This window comes from Pinus tabuliformis, chromosome 2_2, assembly GCF_031772625.1.
Source record: "Pinus tabuliformis cultivar Carrire ecotype Pingquan chromosome 2_2, CPIR1, whole genome shotgun sequence".
NCBI lineage: Eukaryota > Viridiplantae > Streptophyta > Pinopsida > Pinales > Pinaceae > Pinus > Pinus tabuliformis.
This window is the reverse complement of record NC_142300.1, coordinates 236,279,151-236,289,356: the sequence shown is the minus strand read 5'-3', so window position 1 is coordinate 236,289,356 and position 10,206 is coordinate 236,279,151.

Here is a 10,206-nt window from a genome sequence, read left to right as displayed (position 1 = left end):
CTTTTTTTTGCGACCTTATCTTTTGTTGCAGGGCTTGTGCCCTTTTTTTGGGGGTAGTTTGGGGAGGATCAAGTTGATTTCTGCTTCTCGTGCTAACAGGAAATGCTTCTTGATCCTCTTCTTGTGGGAGGATGAAATCCCACATTCCTTGTAGTTCCACCACCTCTTCATCGTCGGTCTGCCCTTCAGTGGTATTCTCTTCTTCTTCTTCTTCAGATTCAACGTTTGAGACAGCATTGGGTGGCTTCGTCTCCATGGGAGGGTTTCTTTTAAAAGTCCTGAAAGGCTTTCTTGAAGACGTTTCTGCTACTTGTTTTCTTATATCAATCATCTCATTGGACATGGCCTTTAATACTTTTTGTAATCCTTCCATATCAAAAGGATCTTTCGTTTTCTTCTTCTTGGTGTCTTCTTTGAAAGAGATCTTCTTAGATTTACGTTCTTCAATTGCAGATCTCTTTTCAAGGGCTACTACACATTTTTCAACTGCTAACGCCTCTGTTAAGTTTTCAACTAAGGTTGTGTTGCTTGCCCTATCTACGAAGATAGCCAAGTTAGATGGTAAGGCCGTGATGTACCATTCACATCTTACTTCCTCGCTGGGTTGTGAAGCAGCGGGGATTTTGTTGAGGATCTTATTGAACCGTAAGTTAAAATATTTAATGGGTTCTCTAGCCTCAGCCTTAAGATTAGATAGGTCATTGATCAATGTCGCCGTGGATCTGTCATCACCAAACTTGGTGAGGAACTGACTTTGAAAAATGTCCCAGCTTGTGATGGATCCGGAAGGTAACGAAAAGTACCACGACCCGGCTGTTCCTTGCATTGTATAAGGGAAAAGCCGGACAACAGCGTCTTCGTTAGTAACTCCGTTGAGATTAACAGAAAGCATGAAATTATTGATATGTTCTTCGGCTAGCATGCCTGCTTCTGGATTGAATTTAGGCAGCCATTTCTCAGGATGGGCCGATATAGGGCTCAGGGGTGGAGGCATTAAGACTGCCCCAGGATTGTTCCATGGAGACTGGGCCATCGTTGAGCTGCTAGTCAATGGAAGTGCAGAAGATGATCCCTGATGCTGAGAAGATGGAGATATTAAGGTCTTTGATGTTTGAAGAGGAATGGTTGTGGAAGATGAATGAGTGATCTGGGGTGAAGATGTGGGTGGCTGACTTCGCGGTGAGGGAGTTGAAATGGGCGAGGTAGATGAAAGAGTCTCTCTGTCAGACTCTGGAAGTGCTTTCCTTGCTCTTTTCCTAGTGGGGAGAGGGATTTCAGTTGGCTGGATGCCAAACTTTTCACTCTTCAATCTGGTCAGGGGATGAGCAGGATTGTACTGCGAAGTCACGCTGCCTTTCGATTTATCAGACCTCTGAGTAAAAATAGAGAATCCCAGGAGTTTACGAATCAAAGTTTGAATTTTAGGGGGATCAATGATAAGTTGGTCTGATATATTAGAGTGTGTAGCAGCGGTGGATGCCCGAGCGACTTCTAGCTCCGAGTTTAATCATACCAGAGAAGTCGGGGGAGTTGGTGAGGGTGATTTGCTCTCAGAATGGTATTCAGATTTTGACTTATGCACCATTCATAGCTCGTGCCCTCCTTCTAGCGCCAAATATGTTGAGGGCCCCGAAATCGGGTCAACAACAAGGGGGATACCCACCCGGTCGGGAACATGGTTGGTGGCTCCGTGCCCGTTTGGTGTAGCGGGTCTGACTGGGGGTAATGGGACCAGTTTCCCAATGTGAGGGGTGTGTGTGTGTGTAGAGTTTGATGGTATTGATCTAGGGGTATTTTTAAGCTAATTTAATTCTAACTTCTAAACTAACTTTATGCTATTGTAATCTAATGAAAAACAATACATCTAATCTACGCTAACCCGGGGTAAAATTCTTTCATTATGCGATCTAAAAAGATTTCGAACAATAGCTGGTAATAAAGATCATTCAGCTATCATAAGAATATAAATCAATTAAGATGAACTATTCTGCATAAGAAGTTAGGCAAAACAATTGTGAACAACATATCGCGTAATTAGTTATTCATATGTCAATCACAAATAAATGGCTCCACCATACAAAAGTGCCAAATGGTAATACACACATTCATACATTAACATATAAGGAACTCAGCTGCATATCACTTTAGGAATACAAGCAGAAATTAGTCAAGAGATAAAAGTACCATTTATGACTGATTTCACTAATAAAATTCAAGCAATAATGATTTATTTCTACTTGTTCTAATATCTGCTAAGAGTACAGAAGTGCAACATCAGTAACAGACATTAAAATGCAAACATAAATAAATCTCGATCCATCCATTCATCAAAAACCCCCTCCGAGGGTGCAAAAGTGCATGTTCTGAGGACAAGTTTTTTGACAGATTTCCGGACCCTTCTCCAAATGCCATGAGAAGGGTTAAATACTACTAACTAATTAATCTTAATTACACAAATTTAGGGAACGGCTTCAAATGACCGCCCTTTTACTAAAAGCAAATTTATTTCTAAAAATCAAATCTAATTTCTAACTGTTTCTGTACCTGCTCCTTAGTGCTGTAAGCAATGCGCTATTCACCCTGAAAGAGTCGGCTGGTTGTTCTTTCCTTTTGTTCGAGCTTGAAAATTAGAAATAACAAGAGCTGGCACCTCTTTCTGATAGACTAGAAGATATTTTCGAAAACCTTTCTCTAGCTGGGTGTATTCGCTGTGCGTATACTTAGTACAACCCAGGTTCCTTTCGAACTGATTTTGCTGTTGCTATTTCGGTTTCCGGTCGTGCGAATGACTCAATGAGTTAGGAGTCGCGTTGTATGGACAATCCCCTGTATCGATAATTGCTTCCGTTCTTTGTTCCAGGCTTTTCTGGAGCGTCCTCCTTCTTTTGCGTTTCTCTTTTTGCTTTACCCAGTCTGAGCTTCAAGATCTTTTGCAAACACGCTGCTTTTGTGTGCCTTTGACTCTGAGTCTTAGATAGTCTATTTTCATCAGCACCTATTGGGCGATACTCTGGAATCCGCAGTTCTGCTGCATGCGGCATCCATTTGCGGAGGCATCTTCTCTCCGTTACCCAATTGGCACTTTCTTCTTTTCCTTGGATGTTTCCTACATATAGATTTATACCAGTTACATGTCTTGCAGTTTACGCAAAGAAGAAGAGAAATGACGAAAAGATTGAAATGAAAGCATTAAGTTCTAATGAATGCGTAATTCTGACACTCATCATGATTTGACTCTTCGAAAAACGCGATACAATCATTCTTGGATACCGAAGCATGCGATCATTAATTTCCCTTAAGGTGCGCGCTCAATTTTGGGTTTACCGTTTATGTCGGAGAATTCTTGCGATGAGTCCTTTCTGCGATTGGAATCGCAGTATCGAGAACTCCGACGTCATTAAGTGTTATCGCAAATTGCCAATACTGCAGATCGCAGCTTTGTATGATCGCAGATCGCAAGGTTTTCGCTTTATCACTCTGTGCTACTTATGCGACATTGCGACGTGCGACGTCGCATATCGGCCGTCGGCGATTCCTTAGGTTTTCCCTTTTTGAGCGTTTTTAATGCACGCGATGCGATGGGTTCTCGCGTCGCTCCTTTTCAGTGTATTTATGCGCTTTGGGAAAACGCTTCTCTCTATCTTTGCGACGCGATATAGCTCTTAGGGAGTTAATACAAAAGATTTTTAAAACAAAATATTTTTTGGATTCTTGGTTAAGGGTCCCCCTTTGCTTGATGTTATTACTAATATCAAACAAAGAGGGGGGTTGTTGGTGACCACAACAGCTACCTGAAGAAGTTGACCTCTCCATGCTTACTACCTTCTTGGAGACTTGCATGAAACTAATGCACGGCAACAGGGCTATGAAAGGATTACAGGAGTTGATAAGAAAATATGCTGGTAGGGATAATACTTTTGATAGGCCCCACACGGTCAGAAATATCAGCAGACATAAGACAAGAACAAGGAACGAGATGAGGCTCATCACACAAATAGGAGAATACAATATGGATCATGTTATTTTGCATTTAGGGTCGAATGCAAATGTTTTCCCTAAACAGACTTGGGAAAAGTTGGGGAGGCCTATGCTGTAGTGGTCTGCACTTCAATTAAGAATGGAAAATCAATAGAAGATTATCCCTATGGGGAGATTGCATCGGGTAACTGTAGATATGGAAGGTGCGAGCGCGTTGTCTGACTTTGAAGTAATAGAAATTGTTGATGACATTAATCTATATCCAACACTCCTGGGAATTTATTGGGCTATCGAAATGAATGGTGTCATCAATTTGAAGAAGTGGAAAATGTCATTTGAAAGGAAAACACTCTGCATGGTGGTACCATTGGACCCTGCAGAAGGATCGCGCTATACTGAACCAGTCTGTGACTATGAGGAAAGTGGCGATGATTTGGAAGAGATCTATAAGATAACAGCACGAGACCAATATTGGGTTAATCCAACCATTGATGGATGAATTGCATGGGACTATGAAATCTCCTGTACATCAAATTTGGATGAAGAATTAGAGCACTGGTAGAATATGTTACACAAAGTATCTACACTACGATGTAATATGATGACTAAATCGTTGCACTATGTATCATCTGAGGTAAGACGTTTTCCTTATTATGATGGTCTAACAGATGTGGATAAATTTTTGGATGCATTTGAAAGGGAAGCGTGTGAGAAGCATCACTTCCAAGTCTGGATTTGGCACTGCGCACTACGCCTGCACGGTGGTGGGGTATGCATAAAGATAGTTTTGAAGAATGGCGCGACTATAAGAGGATTATGAGGATGTGATTTGGTCACCCCAAGGTATGTTTAACTGAGAAGTATGATGGGAGAAATGATCCGAGCGATCATTTGGAAAAGTGGACTAAGGCTAACGGAATAGAGTTGCTGCCAGAGTGGGTGCATACTTTCAATCACACTTTGAACATCAGTCCTATGAACTAGTATTTAGAGACGAAGCTCCGCCATGGCACCGCGGAATGAAATATTTTAAGAGAAGGGTTAGTGAGGAAATTCAACTTTGAAGATGGATTCGAAAGTATTGATAAAATGCTCCAAGAATTTAAGGCAACAATCTTTAGAATTCCGTAGGATCCATTGGAATTGATTCAACTAGATTGGAGAACCCAGCTGCGCCATGCGCTGGAATGCTAGAATATGACTGTTGAAGGAGATGATGAGGATCTAAGGAATATTAACATTCCCGAAGCAGAAGGCCACCAGATGTATAGGGATCGCAGATAGAGAACCCCAACATCACCACGCCACTGAAAACTAAGCAGGCTAACATTGGTATAGAAACGGAACCAAAGTTTGTGAAGATAGGAGATTACTTAGATGATGCTACAGTCAATAATATCACTAAGTTTCTCCACGAATATCAAGATTTATTTCCCACAAAATTTTTGGACTTGAAAGGCATCATAGGTGATTTGGGAGTGATGAAAATAACTTTGAAACTGGACACGAAGCCTGTTAAGCAGAGGCCATATTGCATTAATCCTAAATACAAGGAAAATGTTCGCTTGGAGTTGGACAAGATGCCTGCAGCGGGTATTATTGAACCAATGGAGGAATCTGATTGGGTGAGTCCAATGGTCATTTAGGAAAAGAAGCATAACGATGAAATAATGATTTGCGTAGATCTCAAGAAGCTCAACGATGCTTGCATACATGATCCATTTCCAACATTGTTCACAGATGAAGTACTGGATAATGTTGGTGGGCAGGAGGCCTATTCATTCATTGATGGGTTCTATGGATACCATCAGATAAAGATCGCACCAGAAGATAGGAACAAGACCACCTTCCCAACAAATTGGGGATGTTTCTAGTATACAGTGATGCCTTTTAGGGTTAAGAATGCGTTGGAGATCTTCTTCTGCATGGTCATCGTGGCATTTAAAGAGTTCATTCACAAGTTCTTAGAGGTCTATTTCGATGAATGGACTGCGTTTGGGCTAGTTAAGTGCCATGTAGATCATTTTCACTTAATGTTGGATACATGACGAAGGTATCAGATTGCGCTAAACTAAAAGAAATGCTTGTTTTGTGTTCCTTTTGGGATCTTGCTGCATCATGTGGTATGAAGTCAAGTGTTGGCAACAATACTGAGAGGGGACTGAATCAGTATTATCAAATCTATAACTTTTTCATTTCTATAGTCAAATTTACATGCGCTGCTTCATTAAAGGTAACTCGTGTGTACATGTAGCTATATTTAGGGCAACCAATGTATATCCAGTAGACTTATGATTCAGTTAATTCATCATATGTTGATCTTTAATCAGTGCATGAGTACTTCATTAACCATATAAACAGTAACTATGTGTAGTCATAACAAAACAAGCCATCACACATAAGAAACACACATGAGCACCAAGATTTAAGGTAGAAACCCAATGTGGGTGAAAAGCACCTATTCCTATCATCTCTGTCTTCTTTTAATAATAAGAAAATATGTTTACAATCTTGTACTAGTGTAGAATCATACTAGTGCACGGGCCTCTACCTGCAGAAGGTTACAAACTTCTCTCGTTCTCCAGCTTCTACTGGAAGGGACCTACAACCCCCTAGCTCTTGTACTAGCCAATATGTTTACTAGTACGTAGGTGCCAGCCTACAGAAAACTCCACTCATCCACTAGGGACCACGTTTCATGAATTTTTAGACTGGATGCTCCTGTCACATATCAAGACATATCAAGATCTTGACTCATCAATAACCTATCAGAAATTTAGAAACTTAAACTTCATCAACGAACAGGCAGTTAATCTGAAACAATCAGATGACTGTCACCAGAACACTGTGTTGAACCCAAAAAATTGCGTCATCATTCAGAACTAGTGATAAGCTCAAAAACCATGCATCAAAGTGTATACGCTACTTGTTTGAACCCAAGCTGCATGTATACACTACTTCTATTAATCAAACCTATGTATACCTTCAGAACTACTGCAAAAATAAAATTTTGAATCAAGTTTATACCAACCAGTAATATATTGGATATCTACTATCATCTTACAGAGCTTTACACAGGCAGCGATAGAGATCAATTCTTCTCACTTATACAATCAATCAGTCAAATACCAGCCTCCTTATTCATTCAATTTTACATTTAGATCTAAGAAGACTTCATTGATAGACAACAATAAAATAGCAGTAACAATAAATCAGCAATACTGATCTGATGGATCAGTCATCTCTGAACATCAAGCCCTTTTGTATACACTACTTGAAAGAATAGAACCTACGTGTATATGCTCTTTGGCTAAGATGAACTTGTGTATAGATCTGCAAATATTAACTCAGAACTTTGCTGCAATTCCAGACTTCAGACAAACCCATATCATGATAGCTAATGAATAAATCAGGTGCAAAACCTCAGATATAGCCTCAACCAATATCATATCATTCAAGAATAATTCATTTCAGGTCTCATGATCCTGATCCAATATTGAATTCAAGGTGAACATAAGAATTTCATATCTAGTCCCAAACATAACCCTTCAACATAAAATATGCTTCAGATAGCAGTATTCCTTATAATCTTATTCACTTGCACACTTGGCCTTATAATCGTCTCTTATTTATATAGCTTTTGGCTTTTCTCAATATCATGAACCAAATCCACTTAGGACCAATACCTTGGATCAAATACCGTGGAATGAATACCTTGGACTAAATACCTTGTGTCAATATCATGGTCCAAAGATACCTTGGACCAAAACCATGGTTTTCAACATGTATGCGCTTTGCCTTCTATGGGAGTGTGTGTGTACATTATACGCTCCTTTTATTCTTTTAACCCATGTGTATACGCCGCTTGGAAAAAGTGAACCAATGTATACCTCTTAAACCACTCTCTTCCTTTAATCTCTAGATTCTGATCTATAAGTTAACCTATGAGTGAGTTGTTCTGCTACAAGTGGGTTGCCATCAAGTACAACACATACATCATAATGCCAACAATATCCCCCTTTGGAATTTATGGCAACCATGTTGGTGTTGATTAATGCAAGCTATAGAAACTGTTAGAGATAAAAACCAACACCAAAATACTCTCCCCCTTTGTCATCAAGGGAAAAGGGCAGACCAAGATATTCTCCCCCTTTGATATCAAGGGAAAATGAGTGACCAAAGTGAAGGGTTTCATATCTGATAAGATGAATATAAATATTGATCATGCTTCCCCTAGGCATATGCTGAAATTCGCTGATACTGATATGCACTAAACCATCCATGCTCCCCCTAAGCACATGCACAGTCTACAAAATATTTTCCAAAAGAATAACATGACTCTATAACTCACCTATGTGAGTTTGACCTTCCTATCATCAATGACTCATACATACATCAATCTCCCAATAAAGTGGGGATATACCAAATTTGACTCATCCAACCAACCAAGTGGGGATATACCAACTGTTTATACATGACATAAATACAACAAATATTACATCATCCATCCCATGCAAAGTGGGGATATTAATTACATCATTTGTCCAATAGGACTCATTCAAATGTATGAGAAGTCATATCATACCCTAGAATTTTACATGACTTAAGAAACAAATGGTATAAATATCTGAAGCCATAGCTAAACTCAGCAACCATAATGCCAAAAATGCAGAATGCGTGTGAAGGCTAGTGCTCCCCCTGAACATGTGCTACCTGTGCATTGTTAACAAGTCATTAATCAAGGCATCGTTGTCAGTCAAATAAAAATTAATGAATAGAGCATATCGTTAGACTGTAATCATCAAGATCAGACAGAGCACCCATATCAGAGTCTAACCCACTATTTTTCCTAATAGAAAAACATATATTCTCCTTTAGCCACAGAAACTCACGTGTATACGCAACTATACTTCATTAAACCCATGTATAATGACCTTCCTCTGAAAAAATAGATTTAAAAACAAGATGATGCAGCAAATATTCCCAGCTTTTGTTTGAGATATTCAAATGTTTCCCTGGGCAATGGTTTAGTGAATATATCAGCAACCTATTCTTTGGAGGGGACATACTCCAACTTGACCTTTTGTTCAAGCACTTGTTCTCATAAAAAATGGTAATTGATGGGTATGTGCTTGGTCATGGAGTGCATGATTGGATTCCTTGAAATATTGATGGCACTTGTATTATCACATAGAATGGAGATGGGTGGAGTATATGTGATCTGAATGTCTTGCAAAGTTTGCATGATCCAAAGTAGTTGTGTGCAGCAAGAAGCAGCAGCCACATATTTTTCTGCAGTTGTAGATAAAGCAATTAAACTTTGTTTGTTGTTGAACCAAGACACTCACCTAGAACCCATATAGAATGCACCACCACTAGTGCTTTTTCTATCATCAACACTTCCTGCCCAATCTGCATCTATATATGCATGAAGAGTGAGATTTTCATCTCTATAATACCATAGTCCAAAGTCCTGAGTTTCTTGAAGAGATTTGAAGATTGTTTTGACTGCATAAAGGTGTGATTCCTTTGGATTTGCTTGGAATCTTCCAACTATTCATACTACATGCATGATGTCAAGTCAGGTACCTGTTAGATAAAGAAAATTGCCAATCATGGATCTGTAAGTTGGTTGACATACTACTGTTGATTCATCATTTGAGCTGAGACTACATCCTATTACCATTGGAGTACATACAGGTTTAGAATCTTCCATTATGTACTTTTTCAAGATATGCTTGAGATATTTGGTTTGTGAAATAAAAATACCATCTTTAGTTTGTTGAACTTGTAGACCAAGAAAATAGGTAAGTTCACCAAGCAAGGACATTTCAAACTCTTGCTGCATTACTGAAGCAAAATTCTGGCTCGTGGATTCTTCATTGCTACCAAAAATGATATCATCAACATAAACAATAATAATCAGCAATTTATCATTTTCAATCTTTGTATATAAATTGCTATCTGCAGAACCTTTTGTAAAACCTTGTTGGTGTAGATATTTGTTAAGGTGGTGATACCAAGCCCTTGGAGCCTATTTTAGACCATAGAGAGCCTTTTTGAGTCTGCATACAAGTTTTGCATCATTTCGAAGAATGAATCCTTATGGTTGTTCAATATAAACTTCTTCTTCTAAATCTCCATTAAGGAAGGTTGATTTTACGTCCATTTCGTATACTTTGAATTTTTGAAAACTGGAAAGAGCATGAAACATTATTATGGCTTCAA